This window comes from Pristiophorus japonicus, chromosome 3 (genome assembly GCF_044704955.1).
Source record: "Pristiophorus japonicus isolate sPriJap1 chromosome 3, sPriJap1.hap1, whole genome shotgun sequence".
NCBI classification, from domain to species: Eukaryota; Metazoa; Chordata; class Chondrichthyes; family Pristiophoridae; genus Pristiophorus; species Pristiophorus japonicus.
Window position 1 is genome coordinate 40671472 of NC_091979.1, and position 20869 is coordinate 40692340.

Sequence of the window (20869 nt, forward strand, 5' to 3'; positions counted from 1 at the left end):
AGGGGGAGTGTTTGCTAGTGCTGTAGGGGAGGAGTTAAACTAATATTGCAGGGGGATGAGAACCAATGCAAAGAGACAGAGGGAGACAAAAATGAGGCAAAAGCAAAAGACAGAAAGGAGATGAGGAAAAGTGGAGGGCAGAGAAACCCAAAGCAAAGAACAAAAAGGGCAACTGAACAGCAAAATTCTAAAAGGACAAAGGGTGTTAAAAGAGCAAGCCTGAAGGCTTTGTGTCTTAATGCAAGGAGTATCCGCAATAAGGTGGATGAATTAACTGTGCAATTAGATGTTAACAAATATGATTGGGATTACGGATACGTGGCTCCAGGATGATCAGGGCTGGGAACTCAACATCCAGGGGTATTCAACATTCAGGAAGGATAGAATAAAAGGAAAAGGAGGTGGGGTAGCATTGCTGGTTAAAGAGGAGATTAATGCAATAGTTAGGAAAGACATTAGATTAGATGATATGGAATCTATATGGGTAGAGCTGCAGAACACTAAAGGGCAAAAAACGTTAGTGGGAGTTGTGTACAGACCTCCAAACAGTAGTAATGTTGGGGAGGGCATCAAACAGGAAATTAGGAGTGCATGCAATAAAGGTGCAGCAGTTATAATGGGTGACTTTAATATGCACATAGATTGGGCTAGCCAAACTGGAAGCAATACGGTGGAGGAGGATTTCCTGGAGTGCATAAGGGATGGTTTTCTAGACCAATATGTCGAGGAACCAAATAGGGGGGAGGCCATCTTAGACTGGGTGTTGTGTAATGAGAGAGGATTAATTAGCAATCTTATTGTGCGAGGCTCCTTGGGGAAGAGTGACCATAATATGGTGGAATTCTGCATTAGGATGGAGAATGAAACAGTTAATTCAGAGACCATGGTCCAGAACTTAAAGAAGGGTAACTTTGAAGGTATGAGGCGTGAATTGGCTAAGATAGATTGGCAAATGATATTTAAGGGGTTGACTGTGGATGGGCAATGGCAGACATTTAGAGACCGCATGGATGAATTACAACAATTGTACATTCCTGTCTGGCGTAAAAATAAAAAAGGGAAGGTGGCTCAACCGTGGCTATCTAGGGAAATCAGGGACAGTGTTAAAGCCAAGGAAGTGGCATACAAATTGGCCAGAAATAGCAGCGAACCTGGGGACTGGGAGAAATTTAGAACTCAGCAGAGGAGGACAAAGGGTTTGATTAGGGCAGGGAAAATGGAGTACGAGTAGAAGCTTGCAGGGAACATTAAGGTGGATTGCAAAAGTTTCTATACGTATATAAAGAGAAAAAGGTTAGTAAAGACAAACGTAGGTCCCCTGCAGTCAGAATCAGGGGAAGTCATAACGGGGAACAAAGAAATGGCAGACCAATTGAACAAGTACTTTGGTTCAGTATTCACTAAGGAGGACACAAACAACCTTCCGGATATAAAAGGGGTCAGAGGGTTTAGTAAGGAGGAGGAACTGAGGGAAATCTTTATTAGTCGGGAAATTGTGTTGGGGAAATTGATGGGATTGAAGGCCGATAAATCCCCAGGGCCTGATGGACTGCATCCCAGAGTACTTAAGGAGGTGGCCTTGGAAATAGCGGATGCATTGCCAGTCATTTTCCAACATTCCATTGACTCTGGATCAGTTCCTATGGAGTGGAGGGTAGCCAATGTAACCCCACTTTTTAAAAAAGGAGGGAGAGAGAAAACAGGGAATTATAGACCGGTCAGCCTGACCTTAGTAGTGGGTAAAATGATGGAATCAATTATTAAGGATGTCATAGCAGTGCATCTGGAAAATGGTGACATGATAGGTCCAAGTCAGCATGGATTTGTGAAAGGGAAATCATGCTTGACAAATCTTCTGGAATTTTTTGAGAATGTTTCCAGTAAAGTGGACAAAGGAGAACCAGTTGATGTGGTATATTTGGACTTTCAGAAGGCTTTCGACAAGGTCCCACACAGGAGATTAATGTGCAAAGTTAAAGCACATGAGATTTGGGGTAGTGTGCTGACGTGGATTGAGAACTGGTTGTCAGACAGGAAGCAAAGAGTAGGAGTAAATGGGTACTTTTCAGAATGGCAGGCAGTGACTAGTGGGGTACCGCAAGGTTCTGTGCTGGGGCCGCAGCTGTTTACATTATACATTAATGATTTAGACGAGGGGATTAAATGTAGTATCACCAAATTTGCGGATGACACTAAGTTGGGTGGCAGTGTGAACTGCGAGGAGGATGCTATGAGGCTGCAGAGTGACTTGGATAGATTAGGTGAGTGGGCAAATGCGTGGCAGATGAAATATAATGTGGATAAATGTGAGGTTATCCACTTTGGTGGTAAAAACAGAGAGACAGACTATTATCTGAATGGTGACAGATTAGGAAAAGGGAAGGTGCAACGAGACCTGGGTGTCATGGTACATCAGTCATTGAAGGTTGGCATGCAGGTACAGCAAGCGGTTAAGAAAGCAAATGGCATGTTGGCCTTCATAGCGAGGGGATTTGAGTACAGGGGCAGGGAGGTGTTGCTACAGTTGTACAGGGCATTGGTGAGGCCACACCTGGAGTATTGTACAGTTTTCGTCTCCTAACTTGAGGAAGGACATTCTTGCTATTGAGGGTGTGCAGCGAAGATTCACCAGACTGATTCCTGGAATGGTGGGACTGACCTATCAAGAAAGACTGGATCAACTGGGCTTGTATTCACTGGAGTTCAGAAGATTGAGAGGGGACCTCATAGAAATGTTTAAAATTCTGACGGGTTTGGACAGGTTGGATGCAGGAAGAATGTTCCCAATGTTGGGGAAGTCCAGAACCAGGGGTCACAGTCTAAGGATAAGGGGTAAGCCATTTAGGACCGAGATGAGGAGAAACTTCTTCACCCAGAGAGTGGTGAACCTGTGGAATTCTCTACCACAGAAAGTAGTTGAGGCCAATTCACTAAATATATTCAAAAGAGAGTTAGATGAAGTCCTTACTACTCGGGGGATCAAGGGGTATGGCGTGAAAGCAGGAAGGGGGTACTGAAGTTTCATGTTCAGCCATGAACTCATTGAATGGCGGTGCAGGCTAGAAGGGCTGAATGGCCTGCTCCTGCACCTATTTTCTATGTTTCTATACTGTATAGTAAGGACATATCAGAAACTTTGCTCCAACAGACTGGTGGGGAGGCTGAGGTGCTGCCGCAGGAGGAATGGCACTGGGTCAATGGAGCAGGAACCTTCTGTCCTCTCTCAGGATGATAGCATTCCTGAGCCCACCACTGCCACTCTGCCATTGCCCTTGTAGCGAGCGGTCACCCAGCCAGCCGAGAATGCTGCCACCCAGCCTGAGGTGGTGTCGCCTACAGCCGGACCTTCCAGGGCCAGAGCTGGTCAAGGGCGTCCTGCAAGGCCATCTGTAGTCTCTGACCTTGACACATAGCAGCCTTCCACCAGCCGTGCTGCAGCCACAATGGACACACTATGGCGGAGCACTAGATTAGTTAAAGCAAAAAACAGGAAATAAGGAAATGCACGCAGGTGATGAGAAAATTCATTATGAAAATGTTTATTGGTATGATATAAATTTGGATTGGAATGTTTAATCTTTGCTGTTGTGTCAGGGGCTTTGTTATGGAAGGGAAAATGGATGTAGTGCTGGGGACGTCCAGAGGAACCGGGAAGTGGGATGGAATTCACTGGAACCAAACTCTAACAAGATGGTCGCGGACCTCCCTTGCACAATCACGATGGCCTCGTTGCCTCCTCTGTCGCTGTTGTTGCTGCTCCTGCTCCTTCTCCTCCTCCTCCTCATCTTAGTTCCCGCCCTCAGATGGTGCGGCTATGCCTCGTGGCACTGGCTATGCCCTCATGATGGCAAGGTTGTGCAGCATACAGCAGACAACGACGAATAGGGACACCAGGTCAGGCCTCAGTATGGTGATGCGGTGCAGTCAATGGCACCGTGCACCACGGGGAAGCTCACTCTGCTGCCGAAGCCACATGCACACTCACGCTGCTTCTCTCTGGTCATGGGGAAGGAGATGTAGTCCCTCCTCCTTCTGTACAGAACATCTGTGACCTCACGGATGGAGCAATGGACAGCAAACTGAGAGATGTTGGTGATGTCCCCTGTTGCTCCCTGGAAGGATCCATTGGTGTAGAAATTGAACGCGATGGTGAGCTTGACTGCCTCTGAGAGAGCAGTCATCACCCTGGTCTGAGGCTCGAGGTCTGGTTGCAGCAGATGTCAGAGCTCAGTGACCACGTCCTTGTTGAAGCGCAGCCTTCGAACACACTGTTCCTTGCTGAAATTGATTTCGGAGAACTACTGCTGGAATACCCTGGGAGGGTAATGTCTCCTGTTGCCAGCCCTGTTGAACCTTCTCTCTCTCTGGCCACGTTATGCTGCCTTTCTCCGTGTCTCCCCCTGTGTTTCTCCCCGCGTCTCTCCCCCGTGTCCCTCCCCATATCCCTCCCTGACTTTGTCTGTGCTTCGCTCTCTGTATTACTCCCTGTCTTGCCCCATGTCCTTCTCCCTGCCTTTCTCGCTCCCTCTCTCTATACCTTTCTTTCTGCATTTGTCTCCGCCTTGGTCTTCACCTAAGTTTCCTCCGATGGTGACGTCGGAGCAGGAGGTCAAGTGCCAACACAGCCCCCATGAAACGAGAAAAATGTTGTGATTTCAAATCTGACCTGACTGATACAGCGAAATAGTTAGGAGGCAGAACAGTCTTTGAAGTCAAAATCACTGCAATCTGTCCACTCTCCCTTTGTGTTAGCAAGCTGCAAAGAGTAATAGCCAACAAACTTTAAAAAAAATGGCACCTTTAAATAGCACTCCTCTAGCCAACTCCTGACTCCAACTTGACAGCTGAAGCTATTGTTGTCAATGCCAGGCAGCAAGTTATGGTGCGTGGCCGAATTTCACATCCGGGGCAGTAGTGGAGCGCTGCGCACGCCGATGTAGTCATCATCGCCATGCGCAGCACAGCGGGGCGCTTCCGGCAGGAGTGAGGTGCTACATTGTAGCGCATTTCCGCAGAGCGCGCGGTTCTTGCAGCGCACGGGTGAAAAATCTTTTGCACCCCATTAGCGCCTCCCAGAGGCACTAATGGCAGGCACACAACAAGCCAATTTCGGCTCCACAGAGTTCCCCAGGGTTTGGTACGAGCAACAGAGTTTTTCTTGATCTGTATCAATGACTTACTGGGCACAATTTCAAAATTCAAAGTCACAAAACTTGGAAGTATAGTGAACAGTGAGGAGGATAGTGATAGACTTCAAAAGGACATAGACAGGCTGGTGGAATGGGCGGACACGTGACAGATGAAATTTAACTCAGAAAAGTGCGAAGATATACATTTTGGTAGGAAGAACGAGGCGAGGTAATATAAACTAAAGGGTACAAATCTAAAGTGGGTGCATGAACAGAGACACCTGGGGGTATATGTGCACAAATCGTTGAAGGTGGCAGGGCAGGTTAAGAAAGCGGTTAAAAAAGCATACAGTATCCTGGGCTTCATAACTAGAGACCATGGGCTTAATTTTGGCCACTATTCTGCACTACTCTTTTGGCGTATGCAGCTTTTTTTTGGAGCAGACAATAATCTGCAAGTTTGGCCAAAGTTCCTGTGCTGTTCTAAAGTAGGTACGTCCGATTTTTTTAGTTCCCGATTTTTTTACGTCACTAGGGGCGGAACCTGCCGTGTGCGCCACTTTTGGCCATTTAAGCGAGTTTGGTCAAGTACGATTTTTTTCTAAAACGGCACACTGTATCCTTGTGAAAAACCTTCCCTACACTTAAGGAAATCAGCGCAGAAGAGAAAATCAGTGGAGAGAAGACGCCATTGTTCAGCGGAAGGTAGGTGGGGATGGGCGGGTGGGGGGGGGGGTCATTTCGGCCCGGGAAAGGACCCCGCACAACAGCTTGCATCTGGGCCGAAAAGACCCAGCATTGGCCCGCATTACCTCTTTGGCTGAGATTAACTATCTCACCTGGTCAAGGCACTGGAGAATGGATGGTGTCCGTGCATTCATATTAAGTGAGCCAGAGCCTCCAGAAAAGGAGGAGAGAAAATAAGGAGGGGCAGGGGGGAAAGGAAGAGAAGTTTATGTGCTATAAATCCTGTGGGTTGCTCATGATAAGTCAGATAATACACGGGCGGGCCGGTGCGGGGTCCTTTCAGCCCGCGATGGCAGCGGCTTCAGTTTCCAGCCCAGCCTCAGCCCTTCATCAGTTTCAGTTTCCGTTTCCAACTTCAGCCCTTCTGAGCATCCCTCGTTACCCTAGCAACATCAGTTTTTGGCACAAGTCTTAAGCTCCACCCACAAAGCTTAAGGCCAATCCGCGCCACTCCAAATTCAAAGTTCATTCCAGCGAAAGTTGGATTTTTTTATTTTTTGCCGCATTTGGGCCACTAAAAAAACATCGGAAGTACCTCTTCCACTGCGCTAAGAATCACCATGTGAAAAATTGAGCCCCGAGGGCCAGACTTTCAGCTTCATTGTCGGCGATTTTCTCGGCGTTACAGCTGGGTATTTGCCCGGCGAGAGTTTCCACGTAAGTTTTTGAACGGTATTACCCACATCAGAAGTCGCCCGCTGGGACCAAACCGCCCACGTGCAACGCTGAGAACAACCGCCAGGGTGTAAGTTTGGGCTCAACCACCGACGTCCAGATCACCAAGAGACCCGCCCTGTAAAAGCTGCTTAAACAGGGTGGTAGGGGGGGACCCTGCAAAGAAAGGTAAGTTAAAGGTTACTTAATTATTTTTTTTTTAATTTTACCACGCCGATTATGGTTAAAACTGTCTTGGGAATGCTTTGTATGTGTTTTTTTTAATGAAAATTTTTTCTTTAAATTTTCCCCCTCTGTAGGCCCAACTGCAACCTCGGACTAAATCTTTCTACTTACCGTCAATTCCGATAACTACCACCCATTTGGCTAACTTTGCACTTATCCACCGAGAAAACCGCCGAGAATGAATGTGCAACACCCATTTTCTCGCCAGGAGATCAGTTCTACCTATTGTTATCTTCAAAATGGAAATTCTCGCCCGCTTTTTTTGCCGAACATTAGCGATCCTTCTCAGCAGGCAATTGGGCGTCGAGGGCCTTCATGGAAAGTCTGGCCCCGAGAGTACAAAAGCAAAGAAGTTATGATGAACCTTTAAAAATCACTGGTTTGGTCTGAACTGGAGTCTAGTGTACAATTCTGGGCACTGCACTTTAGGAAGGATGTGAAGGCCTCAGAGAGAGTGCAGAAAAGATTTACAAGAATGATTCCAGGGATGAGGGACTTCAGTTACATGGATAGACTGGGGAAGCTGGGGTTGTTTGCCTTGGAGCAGAGAAGGTTGAGAGGAGATTCGATAAAGGTGTTCAAAATTATGATAGGTCTGGACAGAATAGATAGAGAGAAACTTTTCCCATTAGCGGATGAGTCGAGAACCAGAGGACACAGATTTAAGGTAATTGGCAGAAAAACCAAAGGTGACGCAAGGAAAAACTTTTTTTACGCAGCGAGTAGTTAAGATCTGGAATGCATTGCCTGAAAGGGTGGTGGCGACAGATTCAATCGTGGCTTTCAAAAGGGAATTGGATAAATATCTGAAGGAAAAAAAAAATTAGAGCTACGGGGAAAAGGTGGCGGAGTGGGACTAGCTGAAGTGCTCTTGCAGAAAGCCAGCATGGGCTCGACAGGTTGAATGGCCTCCTTCTGTGCTGTAACCATTCTATGATTCTAATTCACTTTGAGAAAATAGAGGTCATAAAGAAGTTAAAGCAGTAGCAGGACCAGATTAAGGATACCTTCAAGATTTCACCTTGTATCCGCCACTAATACTAGTTCAAAATAATCCTGTGAAATTTATCAACAATCAATTCACCACGAGGAACCACTACAATCCATCCCAAGAAATGCTATACAAAAGAGCAAGAGCCATGACCAGTACATTTTCAATGAAGCCAGATGTCAAAATTTTCCCATCAGAAACTGAAACCCAATACTCCAACACTTCTACATGGTGATCTGATCTTGAAGGGGCAATTTTAACCTGGCTTGCGGGAGCCAGTTAAAATCGCTCATGAGACTTACTGAAGTGCCGCTGTCTTCCCGCAGCTTGTGATCTTAACTTGCTCTTCCGAGCAGGCAAGAGGGACACCCGCCGGAAGCCAGGGTGATTCTTCTTTAAATATGTGGATGAGTTCTGATGACATCATTGGGCCACAACTGCTATTTAACCCGAAGCCTGCCTAAGCCAACCTAGCGGGAAGAGGAGCCGAGGACCAGAGGAGGCCCAAAAAGCTAAGTGTTTAGAATAGAAGAACAAAAGAAATAGGAGCAAGAGTAGGCCATATGGTCCCTCGAGCCTGCTCCACCATTTAATACGATCGTGGCTGATCCGATCATGGACTCAGATCCACTTCCCTGCCTGCTCCCCATAACCCCTTATTGGTTAAGAAACTGTCGATCTCTGTCTTAAATTTATTCAGTGTCCCACTTTCCACAGCTCTCTGAGGCAGCGATTTCCACAGATTTACAACCCTCAGAGAAGAAGTTTCTCCTCATCTCAATTTTAAATGGGTGGCCCCTTATTCTAAGATAATGCCCCCTAGTTCTAGTCTCCCCTATCAATGGAAACATCCTCTCTGCATCCACCTTGTCAAGCCCCCTCATAATCTTATACATTTTGATAAGATCATTTGAATTCCAATGAGTAGAGGCCCAACCTACTCAACCTTGCCTCATAAGTCAACCCCCTCATCTCTGGAATCATCCTAGTGAACCTTCTCTGAACTGCCTCCAAAACAAGTATATCCTTTTTTGAATATGGAAAGCAAAACTGCACGCAGTATTCCAGGTGCAGCCTCACCAATACCCTGTATAGCTGTAGCAAGACTTCCTTGCTTTTTTACTTCATTCCCTTTGCAATAAAGGCCAAGATTTCATTGGCCTTCCTGATCACTTGCTGTACCTACATACTAACCTTTTGTGTTTCATGCACAAGTACCCCCAGGTCCCGCAGTACTGCAGCACTTTGCAATTTTTCTCCATTTAAATAACTTACTGATTTTTTTTCTGCCAAAGTACATAACCTCACACTTTCCAACATTATACTCCATCTGCCAAATGTTTGCCCACTCACTTAGCCTATGTCCTTTTGCAGATTTTTTGTGTCCTCCTCACACATTGCTTTTCCTCCCATCTTTGTATCATTAGCAAATTTGGCTACGTTACTCCCGGTCCCTTCTTCCAAGTCATTAATATAGATTGTAAATAGTTGGGATCCCAGCACTGATCCTTGCGGCAGCCCACTAGTTACTAATTGCCAACCCGAGAATGAACCATTTATCCCAACTCTCTTTTTTCTGTTAGTTAGCCAATCCTCTATCCATGTTAATATATTACCCCCAACCCCGTGAACTTTTATCTTGTGCAGTAACCTTTTATGTGGCACCTTGTCAAATGTCTTCTGGAAGTCCAAATACACCACATCCACTGGTTCCCTTTTATTCACCCGTTTGTTACATCCTCAAAGAATTCCAGCAAATTTGTCAAACATGACTTCCCCTTCATAAAGCCATGCTGACTCTGCCTGACTGAATTATGTTTTTCCAAATGTCCTGCTACTTTAATAATGGACTCCAACATTTTCCCAACCACAGATGTTAGACTAACTGGTCTATAGTTTCCTGCTTTTTATCTGCCTCCTTTTTTAAATAGGGGCATTACATTTGCAGTTTTCCAATCTGCTGGGAACCCCCCAGAATCCAGAGAATTTTGGTAAATTACAACCAATGCATCCACTATCCATGCCGCTACTTCTCTTAAGACCCTAGGATGCAAGGCATCAGGTCCAGGGGATTTATCCACCTTTAGTCCTATTATCTTACTGAGTACCACCTCCTTAGTGATTATGATTGTGTTAAGTTCCTTCCCCCCCCCCCCCGCCAATAGCCCCTTGACTATCCACTGTTGGGACATTGTTAGTTTCCTCTACGGTAAAGACTGATACAAAATATTTGTTCAGAGTTTCTGCCATCTCCATGTTCCCCATTACCAATTCCCCGGTCTCATCCTCTAAGGGACCAACTTTACGTTCGCCACTCTTTTCCTTTTTATATACCTATAGATACTCTTGCTATCTGTTTTTATATTTTGAGCTAGTTTACTTTCATAGTCTATCTTCCCTTTCTTAATCATTTTTTTAGTAATTCTTTGCTGGCTTTTTAAAGCTTCCCAATCTTCTGTCCTCCCACTAGTTTTGACCACTTTATATGCATTTGTTTTTAATTGGATACCATCCTTTATTTCTTTAGTTAGCCATGGTTGGATATCTTTTCTTTTACACCCTTTCCTCCTCACTGGAATATATTTTTCTTGAGTTGTGAAATATCTCCTTAAATGTACACCACTGTTCATCAACCGTCCTACACTTTAATCTATTTTCCCAGTAAACTTTAGCCAAATATGTCCTCATACCTTTGTAGTCTCCTTTATTTAAGCTTAGTACACTGGTTTAAGATCCAACTTTCTCACTCTCCATCTGAATTTGAAATTCAACCATGCTATGATCACTCATTCCAAGGGGATCCTTTACTAGGAGATTGTTTATTAATCCTGTCTCATTACACAGGACCAGATCGAAGATAGCCTGCCCCTTAGTTGGTTCCATTACATACTGCTCAAGGAACCTGTCTCTTATGCACTCTATCGGGAAGGTTTTGGTGGGAGAAGCCCCGGGACAGGGAAAATCTAAACTCTTCCTCAAGGCTACGTAGACCAATTTGATTTGTCCAATCAATATGGAAGTTAAAATCACCCATGTTTATTGCTGTTCCATTTTTACAAGCCCCCACTATTTCCTGGTTTATACACCGACCAACAGAGTTGCTACTGTTAGGGGTCCTATAGACTACGCCCACCAGTGACTTTTTCCGCTTATTATTCCTTATCTCCGCCCAAACTGTTTCAACATCCTGATTATTTGAACCAATATCATTTCTCACGATTGCAGTGATTCCATTCTTTATCAACAGAGTTCCCCACCTCCTTTTCCTTTCTGTCTGTCCTTCCGGATTGTCAAGTACCCCTGAATATTTAGTTCCTAGTCCTAGTCACCTTGCAACCATGTCTCTCCAATGGCTATCAGATCATACCCATTTGTATCTATTTGTGCCGTCAACTCATCTATTTTGTTATGAATGCTACCTGCATTTAGACAAAGACCATTTAAATTTGTTTTTTTACCCATTTCCTGCTTGTTTCCCCTCTCTTTCAAACTCACTTTATTTTTGTTTTCTAATTCCAGCTTTACTCCCCTCCCGACTGAATCTATTCTCAGGTTCCTTATTTTTTTTTTTACTCCTGCTCCTCCAGGCCCCAAAAGGAAAGTTTAGATTTTCCCTGTCCCAGGGCTTCTCCCACCAAAACCTTCCCGTTCGCAAGTACCTCTCGAATCCCACCCCACGCACCCCCACCCCCCCCCAACCACTTTCCTGCATGCAGGGACCGTTGGCCAACATTCCACTCAGCTGTGGCTCAGGTGTGTAGCACTCTCGCCTCGGAGTCTGAAAGTTGTGGGTTCAAGTCCCACTCCAGGAGCTTGAGCACATAAATCTAGACCGACACTCCAGTGCAGTAATGAGGAAGTGCTGCATGGTTGGAGGTGTTGTCTTTCAGGTGAGACGTTAAACTGAGGCCCTGTCTACTCTTTCAGGTGAATGTAAACGATACCATGGCACTATGTTGAAGAAGAGCAGGGGAGTTATCCCCAGTGTCTTGGCCAATATTTATCCCTCAATCATTATCACATTGCTGTTTGTGAGAGTTGCTTGTGTGCAAATTGGCTGCCATGTTTCCCACATTACAACAGTGACTACACGCCAAAAAGTAGTTCATTGGCTGTAAAGTGCTTTGAGACGTCCCGTGGTCGTGAAAGGCGCTATATAAATGTAAGTCTTTCTTACTTTTCCCCCCATCCAGCTGTCGCTTCCCACCAGTTTTGGGCGGGAGACTGACTATGCAGATATGGCTCGGGAGTTAAAATCTCAGCTTTGGACCCGGAGTTAAAATCAGGCTGGGCAGTTTTAATCGAAATTCAGTTATAAGCTGAAGTAAATTTAAACCTGTGACTCACAATATCCTGGTAGAGTTTCTACACCGTTCTGAAGACATGAATAAAGCAGAAAACCAATACATTTTTAGGATGCCCTGTGCACCAAGAATTCAGGAATACCAATGTTAGTGCATAAGAATGAAGAGTCCTTTCCCCTTTTTGCACTTATTGTCAGCATCAAGGGCTACATCACATGAGCCAAGAACATGACTTAATTGAACTTTAGAAAATCGGGGTGTTATTCCACCAGTGTCAGTTTTCCCATTTCCTCCATCAGTTATCGAATTGGCATCTCAGCACAAAATTAACTTTAACGGGCACTTGCCTGAGCAGTTCCTTTTCTGGGGGGGGCCAATTATTCATTTATCAGCTGCTCAACTTAGTAGCAAACCATTCTGATTAGGATTAATTTTCTGCAGTTGATTTCTGCCACTGGGAACCGGATTGAGAATGCCCAAACGCAGAACACTCAATGCATTTGGGGCTGACTTTCCTGCTAGCCTAGGCACCGGAGGGACTGGAGTGCATCATCACACCCGGCAACCAAATTTTAATTTGATTTTACGTTTTAAAGTTTAATTTGTTTTCATTGCCGGTGCTTTTAGTGTCCCCCTCCCCTTTTATAGGGGGCACTGGAAAAATTTGATTTTAGCGCCCCAAAAAAAACCAAAAAAAGAAAAAAAAAAGGAAAAAAAAAAAAGGGGCCTTGAAAATGTCTGCTGTGTCACCCAGGCGGGTGGCATTGTTTTAATGTTTATGTTTATTTTCAGGTAAACTCAAAAGAGTTTCCTGCTAGCCTAGCATTGGGCACACACAGTACAGACTACAGAGGCTGCATTGGTCCTAATGCGATTGCCCACTATAGGAGGTGGCTCGTTAAACATCAGTCATCGCAAAGGGCACTTTTGCTCTGGGGTCGGATTAACAAGCTCAAGTGTGAGTAGCCAAGATAATCGCACCTTAATGAGATGTGAAGAGTTAATCGACAGTTGTTATCAGATCTGGGCTTGCCTAAAGGGGAGCATTTAAATCAGAAAACTCAGAGAATTAAGTCATTAAGATAATGAGGTGCAAAGGGATAATTGCAGTTGCTGGAGGACCTGACTTTCTCTGGAATAAGCAGAGCTTTTAAATCGGTTTTAGCAATGCCTTTACAATTGACAGCTAAGGGAATGACAAATGGCTACTGCTAGTTGGCCGGTGTAAACGGGTGCCCACAATAACCATGAGCATTATAAGTGGTGCGCCTCTCCTTGGCCAGAATTGCTGGCACTTTTATCCTGGGCCATTGACATGGATTGGGAATACCTTCCTCCCCTTCCGATGCACTGGTCTCCTGGTAGGACCTAGCACCGGCAAAAGTAGAGGAAATTTGAGCACAGCTGGAGGTCCCTTACACCTGCAGCTCTATTCCTACCTGATGGTTTTAGGACCGTTTAGTTGTTGTTTTCCAACATCAGTCAGAAGGGCCCTAGGCTCAAAAATCACTCTGGAAAGTTTAAATAATAAAAATTACAACTTAGCTACTGGGATCCATGTCCCTTCAGATCCTTGGGCACAAGCCTAACACCAGCTTCATGGGGCACCTTGGCATCTGGGCGCCCCACAGCGGCAACAACAGGAGAAAGGTGTAAGCCCAGCTCTGCCACTCTCCAGTAAAATGGATTTTCCACATCCTTTTTCATAACCTTTGGCCCTGGAAAATAGCCATTCGCCAAGGACAAAGATCAAGAAAATGGGCCCCATAAAGTCAGCAAAAAGAGAGCGGTAGACTTTCTTCCCATCAGTTTAGGCTGCATTTTAACCCAGATCTCAAATATTTGAAGCTATTGTTACAATCCATTATGCCACCAAACATTCCATTTACACCCTATTTAGACCCATCTTTTGTGGTTCTTAACTTGTCCCATTACCATCCTCTTTTTGCCTTGCACTGTCATCCCTTTTGTCATTTAATCTCTCTGCCTTCCACCCTATCACAGACCTTCCCTTTTGTTCTTTCCTCCCCTCCTTCCTTTCCCTGCACTCGTTTAAAACCTGTTACATCTCTAACTTTTTCCAGTTCCGATGAAAGGTCATCGACCTGAAACGTTAACTCTGTTTCTCTCTCCACAGATGCTGCCTGACCTGCTGAGTATTTCCAGCAGTTTCTGGTGTTATTCCCTTCTTTGGCAATGTTTCTAAATAAACAGGAAGATGTTTCTCATGAGAAATTGCCATTACGTTGACCCATCAGTATCTGGATCACTTCTGATGCCAAAGAAACTCTTGGTGCAGCCACAGGTGTCAGGATTCTCATCGTCGGGCCAGAGTTGAGGCGATGTTGGACTTCGAGACAGCCCTCCACATCTGTCCCAGCTCCAACCTATTTTCCTGGGTCAGGGTTCATCCCATGTGAACGGCCAGCTCCCTGCAGGATTCCCATCACCAAAAACAAGCCCACCAGTTTGAGAGCGGAAAATCCTGGCCCAGGAGAGGCAGCGTGCGAACCTTAAAGTGGTGGATGCACCCCAAAGACCAGATCAAGGCTCCCAATGAAGTCCTTGATCAAGACTGAGGCCTTCTGCAGACAGGTGTTTGGAGTCAAACTGGAGGGAGAGGAGGTTAATACAACACCCTCTCCATTTACTGGCAGGGCAGGGGACAGGCAAGGCACAATTACAGAATTTCATAATTTGATTTTTAAATGAAATTTGTTTTCATAGAATCATAGAAATTTACAGCACGAAAGGGAGCCATTTTGGCTATCGTTGGCCGGCCGACAAAGAGCTATCCAGCTATTTGGAGCATGGGTAAGAACATCGGCGGGGCCCAGGTACAGCAGAGGAGCGGGAAGGTCGTGGCGGATGAGTGGCGACAGGTCGTGGCGGAAGTGCGGCAAATGATTGAGGCGGAGAAGCGGCGAGAGAGCGTGGCTGAGATTCAGCGAGTGATCGTGGCGGAGGTGCGGCGAATGTTTGGTGCGGAGGTGTGGTGAGAGATCGTGGCGGAGGAGCGGCGAATGAGAGTACAGGGCCCAGAAGAGCAGAGGGCACAGGGGCACCACGGGCCAGCCCACACTGCGATGTGTGTGCACACTAGGTCCGTATAGCAGAGCAGGTCTCCAGTCATCCTGGTTAACCCTTGCCACTGGATAAAGGCCTAGCTCCGTCAAGCCCATGTGGTGGCTGATGTGCAACAGTCACCACACGTTAAAAAAAATCCACGCACAGGCATCTTCCACCTCTGGAGTTCAAGACTGGAATATCGGATCCTTCATTGAAACATCTACGAACTCATCCCTTTTGGTGTGGAAGCAAGTCATCCTCGTTCGAGGGACCGCCTATGATGATGATGATCCAGTCTAATCCCACTTTCCAGCTCTTGGTCCGTAGCCTTGTAGGTTATGGCACTTCAAGTGCATATCTGTTATGTATGCAATAAAGGTACAAACTGAGTACTGTTTAACTGAACAAGGTACAACCTTGTTCTGCTTTATTACGGCCCAAAGGGCCTGACTCACAAAATGACTGGCCTTTTATACCAGAGCAGCACCATGTGCGTGCTGCTCAGTGGCCTCTAACAATGACACCATCTGGTGGCTACAAACAGCATGTACATACATGACAATATGCTCCTCAGATCTTATCACGTCTTTCACAGGTTGAGACGGTCCGGGGCTTTACGCTCCCGGGTTGACCGTCTCAGTTCGATTCTGACCTTGGGTGAATGTGCGGAGTCTGTTGTGGCTGGTGGCTGGATGGCTGACTTGTTGGGGGTGGCAGTGGCCATGTCAGGAATTGCAAGTCCATTTTATTGAACAAGTCCGTGATGGAAATTCGGGGTTCACTGCTGAACCTCGAGTCCACTGAAGGCTGCTGGTAGGTTGGTTGTCGACGGTTTCTTCGTCTGACTGCTCTGGCTCATCCCTGTGCCTGAGCTTTGTTTGATCCATGTGTTTCCTGCAAGTTTGCCCATTCTTGAGCTTAATAACAAATACTCTGTTGCCCTCCTTGGCCATGACCATACCAACAATCCATTTGGGACCCTGACCATAATTCAACACATATACAGGATCATTAACAGAAATCTCACGTGACACAGTTGCGCGATCGTGGTACCCTTCCTTGTTGACTCTGTCTTCTGTATTCAACATGATTGCTTAAATCTGGGTGTACAAGAGATAACTTGGTCTTAAGACCTATTTTCATCATGAGTTCAGCAGGCGAGACCCCTGTGAGTGTGTGGGGTCTTGTCCTGTAACTCAGCAGTATGCAAGACAAGCGGGTCTACAGTGACCCTTGGGTTACTCTCCTCATGCTTTGCTTGCTAATTTGTACTGCACGTTCTGCTTGCCCGTTGGACACAGACTTGAATGGTGTTGACCTTACATGTTTTATGCCATTAAGTTTTAGAAACTCCTGACTGGTGAAGCACGACCCATTGTCGCTCACCACTCTGTCAGGCAGACCATGTGTCGCGAACATGACATTGAGATTCTCTATGGTTGCCATGGACATACTGGATGACATGATTATGCATTCTATCCACTTCGAATAAACATCCACCACCATTAAAAACATCTTGCCCAGGAAGGGACCTACATGCATCCTGGACCAAGGTTTGGATGGCCATAACCACAGACTCAGCGACGATTCCACTGGTGCTTTGCTGAGCTGCATGAGGTGTTGCATTGATGCACACATACTTCCAGTTCAGAATCAATTCCTGGCCACCATACGTGGGACCTGCCAATGGCCTTCATCATCACTATACCCAGGATGTGTGCTGTGTAACTCAGCACAAATTTCTCTCTTCCTTTCTTAGGCATTACAACTCAATTGCCCCACAATATACAATCTGCTTGAATAGACAGTTCATCCTTGCGATAAATGTACGGTTTGGCCTCCTCGCACATTTGCTTAGGTATGGCAGACTAATCCCCTTTGAGGATGCAACCCTTTACCATCGATAATATATCGGGTTCTGGCTGGTCCAGGGTCTTAACTTGTTGAGCCGTGACAGGGGTACTTTCACTCTCAAAACCATACTTGATTAACATTAAATCTGCTGGTTGTGGCATTTCTACCTCCGGTGTGGGCAACGGCAACCGGCTCAAAGCATCGGCACAATTCTCTGTGGTGAACGACATAATCATAGGCAGATAATGTCAGCGCCCACCTTTGGATGTGAGATGAAGCGTTGGTATTGATACCTTTCCTCTCGGAAAAAACAACAAAATGAGCGGCTTGTGATCGGTCGCTAATTCAAACCTCAGACCGAACAGGTATTGATGCATCTTTTTAACACCATACACACACACACACACACAAAGCTTCTTTTTCTACCATACTGTAGGCTTTTTCTGCTTTAGACAAACTTCTGGATGCATACTTCCGGATGTTTCCCCGACTCATTGGGCCCAAGTTTCCACACGATAAAAAACGGGCGCCCCTCCGAGCTGGGCGCCCGTTTTTCGCACCCCAAAAAAAACGCGCGATTCTGGAGCTCCCTGCAGCTCCATGTCTGCTTGGCGCGGCGCCCAGGGGGGCGGAGCCTACACTCGCGCCGATTTTGTAAGTGGGAGGGGGCGGGTACCATTTAAATTAGTTTTTTTCCTGCCGGCAACACTGCGCGTTGGAGCATTCGCGCACGCGCAGTGTGAAGGAAACATTGGCACTCGGCCATTTTTGTAGTTCTTTGTAGCTGTTTAATTTTTGAACATTTTTTAATAAAAGCACATTGCCATCAGCACATCAGCACTGAGGCTTCTTGCAGCAGTGAGAAGGCTGCAGGAAGCCTCAGAAAGTTGAGGCAGCCGTTTCCCTCCTCCCCCCCCCCCCGCGGGAACGAATGGCTGCTTCCCCCCCTCCCCCGCGAGAACGAACGGCTTCCTCCTCCCTCTCCCCCCCCGCGGGAACGAACGGCTTCCTCCTCCCCCCCCCCCCCCGCGGGAACGAACGGCTGCTTCCCTCCCCTGCCCTCCCCCCCCTCCGCGGGAACGAATGGCTGCTTCCCCCCCCCCCCCCGCGGGAACGAATGGCTGCTTCCCCCCCCCCCCCCCGCGGGAACGAATGGCTGCTTCCCCCCCCCCCCCCGCGGGAACGAACGGCTGCTTCCCTCCCCTCCCCCCCCCCCTCCGCGGGAACGAACGGCTGCCTCCTTTCTCCACCCCCCCCCGGCAGCATTCTCCCTGGCTGAAGCACTTTCACACAGGTAGGAAGATGGTTTATTTAATCTTTTCTTTGTTTATAAATTTTTATTCAGGTTTGATTTATTTGTATAATATTTGTCTAAGTATAAATAAGGATTTATTATAGAATTTAATGACTTCCCCCCCCCCCCCCCAACCGACCTCGTTCTGGACGCCTAATTTGTAACCTGCGCCTGATTTTTTAATGTGTAGAACAGGTTTTTTCAGTTCTACAAAAATCTTCACTTGTTCCATTCTAAGTTAGCTTGGAGTACGTTTTCACTGTGGAAACTTTCAAATCAGGCGTCAGTGGCTGGACACACCCCCTTTTGAAAAAAAAATTCTGTTCCAAAGTGGAACTGTTCTACTTGACTAGAACTGCAGAAAAGAAAATGTGGAGAATTGCGATTTCTAAGATAGTCCGTTCTCCACCAGTTGCTCCTAAAAATCAGATGCAAATCATGTGGAAACTTGGGCCCATTGACTTGTTATAACACGCAACCAATTCCATATGATGAGTCACAGGCCAAAACTAAAAAACATGGGTCATAATGTACCAGCAGCTTGTTCGAGCAAAGCAGATTGGTGGCTTTCTCGAAAGCTCTGTCTTGCGATGCGCCCCACATCCAGTTGTTGCCTTTTCTCAATAGCATGTGCAGTGGTTCAAGTAAGGTGCTCAATTTAGGTAGGAAGTTACCAAAGTAGTTGAGTAGACCCAGGAACGAACACAGCTCCGTCACGTTCTGCGGCTTGGGTGCATTCTGTTGGCCTTCTTTCACATCAGTAGGTCTGATGCCATCAACGGCAATTTTCCTCCCGAGGAATTTGACCTCCAGTGCCATGAAGACGCACTTTAAGCGTTTAAGTGTGAGTCCCACTCTGTCCAAACGCAATAGAACCTCTTCTATGTTGGTCAGATGTTCCTTGGAGTCACGACCGGTGATCAGGATGTCACCTTGGAACACAACGGTTCAGGGAACAGACTTCAGTAGACTTTCCATATTCCTCTGGAATATTGCTGCAGCCGAGCGAACAGGCACCTGTGGTAAATAAACAGTCCTAATGCACGTAGGTCTCTTCGATGTCTTGACCAACTCCTGCGTCATATAGGCAGATGCCAAGTCCAATTTTGTGAACGACTTCCCTCCAGCTAGCGTCGCAAACAAGTCATCAGCCTTCCATAACGGATACTGATCTTGTTTCGAAACCCTGTTGATCGTAGCCTTGTAGTCTCCACAGATTCTGACTGTGCCATCACTTTTCAGCACAGGAACAATGGGCTGCCCATTCATTAAATTCGACCAGTGATATGATCCCTTCACGCTGGAGTCTGTCCAGTTCAATTTTGACCTTCACCCTCATCAAATACGGCACTGCCCGAGTTTTATGATGGACGGGTCTTGCATCTGAGTCCACGTGGATCTGCAACTTGGCTCCCGTGAAGTTGCCGATACCCGGTTCGAACAGCGAGGGAAACTTGCTCAATACTTGGGCACATGCATCTTCCGACGACGACAATGCCTTTATGTCGTTCCAGTCGCATCTGATTTCCTCCAACCAGCTCCTGCTGAGCAGAGTTGGGCCATTGCCTGGAACAATCCACAGCGGTAACTCGTGAACCGCACCGTTATACGACACGTTAATTTGTGCACTGCCAATCACCTTTATCAGTTCTTTAGTGTACGTGCGCAGCTTGGCATTAACAGGACTCAGCCTGGGCCTCACAGTCTTAGTATCCCACAGCTTATTAAATGCCCTCTCGTTCATGATCGATTGACTCGCCCCTGTGTCCAGTTCCATCGATACCGGTATCCCGTTAAACTTCACATCAATCAAAATTGGTTTATTCTTGGTTAGGAAAGAGTACAGTCCATACACTTCCTCCTCTGGCATCTCGGATTGTGTATCCAGATCCGCGCTAGTCTGACTCTCATCCTCCACGTGGTGTGTCGTAGCTCGCTTGCTCATCTGCAGACACTTGCGCTGGAGATGCCCCACTCTCAGACAGCCTTTGCAACTATATTGCTTAAATCGGCACTGCTGGTGCCAATGATTTCCCCCACAACGCCAACACGGAGAAGTCGAATACATTCCAGCTGGAGGACTTTGGGCAGCCACAGGTTTCTCGAACGCAGCCGGATAGGCCCTGCCATGTGCCGCTCTGCCGAACGCCAAATCAATCACATTTACAGTACTTGCCGAGGTTTGGTTCTTCACCGATATTTGCTTTAGACTCCTGTCCGTCGTCATACATGATTGAGTGATCTGGATGGCCCTTTTTAAATCCAACTCCTCCACCACCAGAAGTGTGCATAGGATCACCTTGTGGTTGATACCGATAACAAAGAAGTCCTGCAGCATGTCTGCCAACACCGTCCTGAACTAGCACGGTCCCGCTAGACGTCTCAGGTCGGCAATGAATTCCGCCGCACTCTGGCCCTCTGATTGAACGTGTGTATAAAACCTGTAACTCGAGATGATGATGCCGTGGTCTGGCTTGAGGTGTTCCCGTACCAATGTACACAACTCCTCGTATGTTTTCTCTGTTGGATCACTAGGCATGAATAGATTCTTTATCAGACTGTAGATCTTTGAACTGCACAC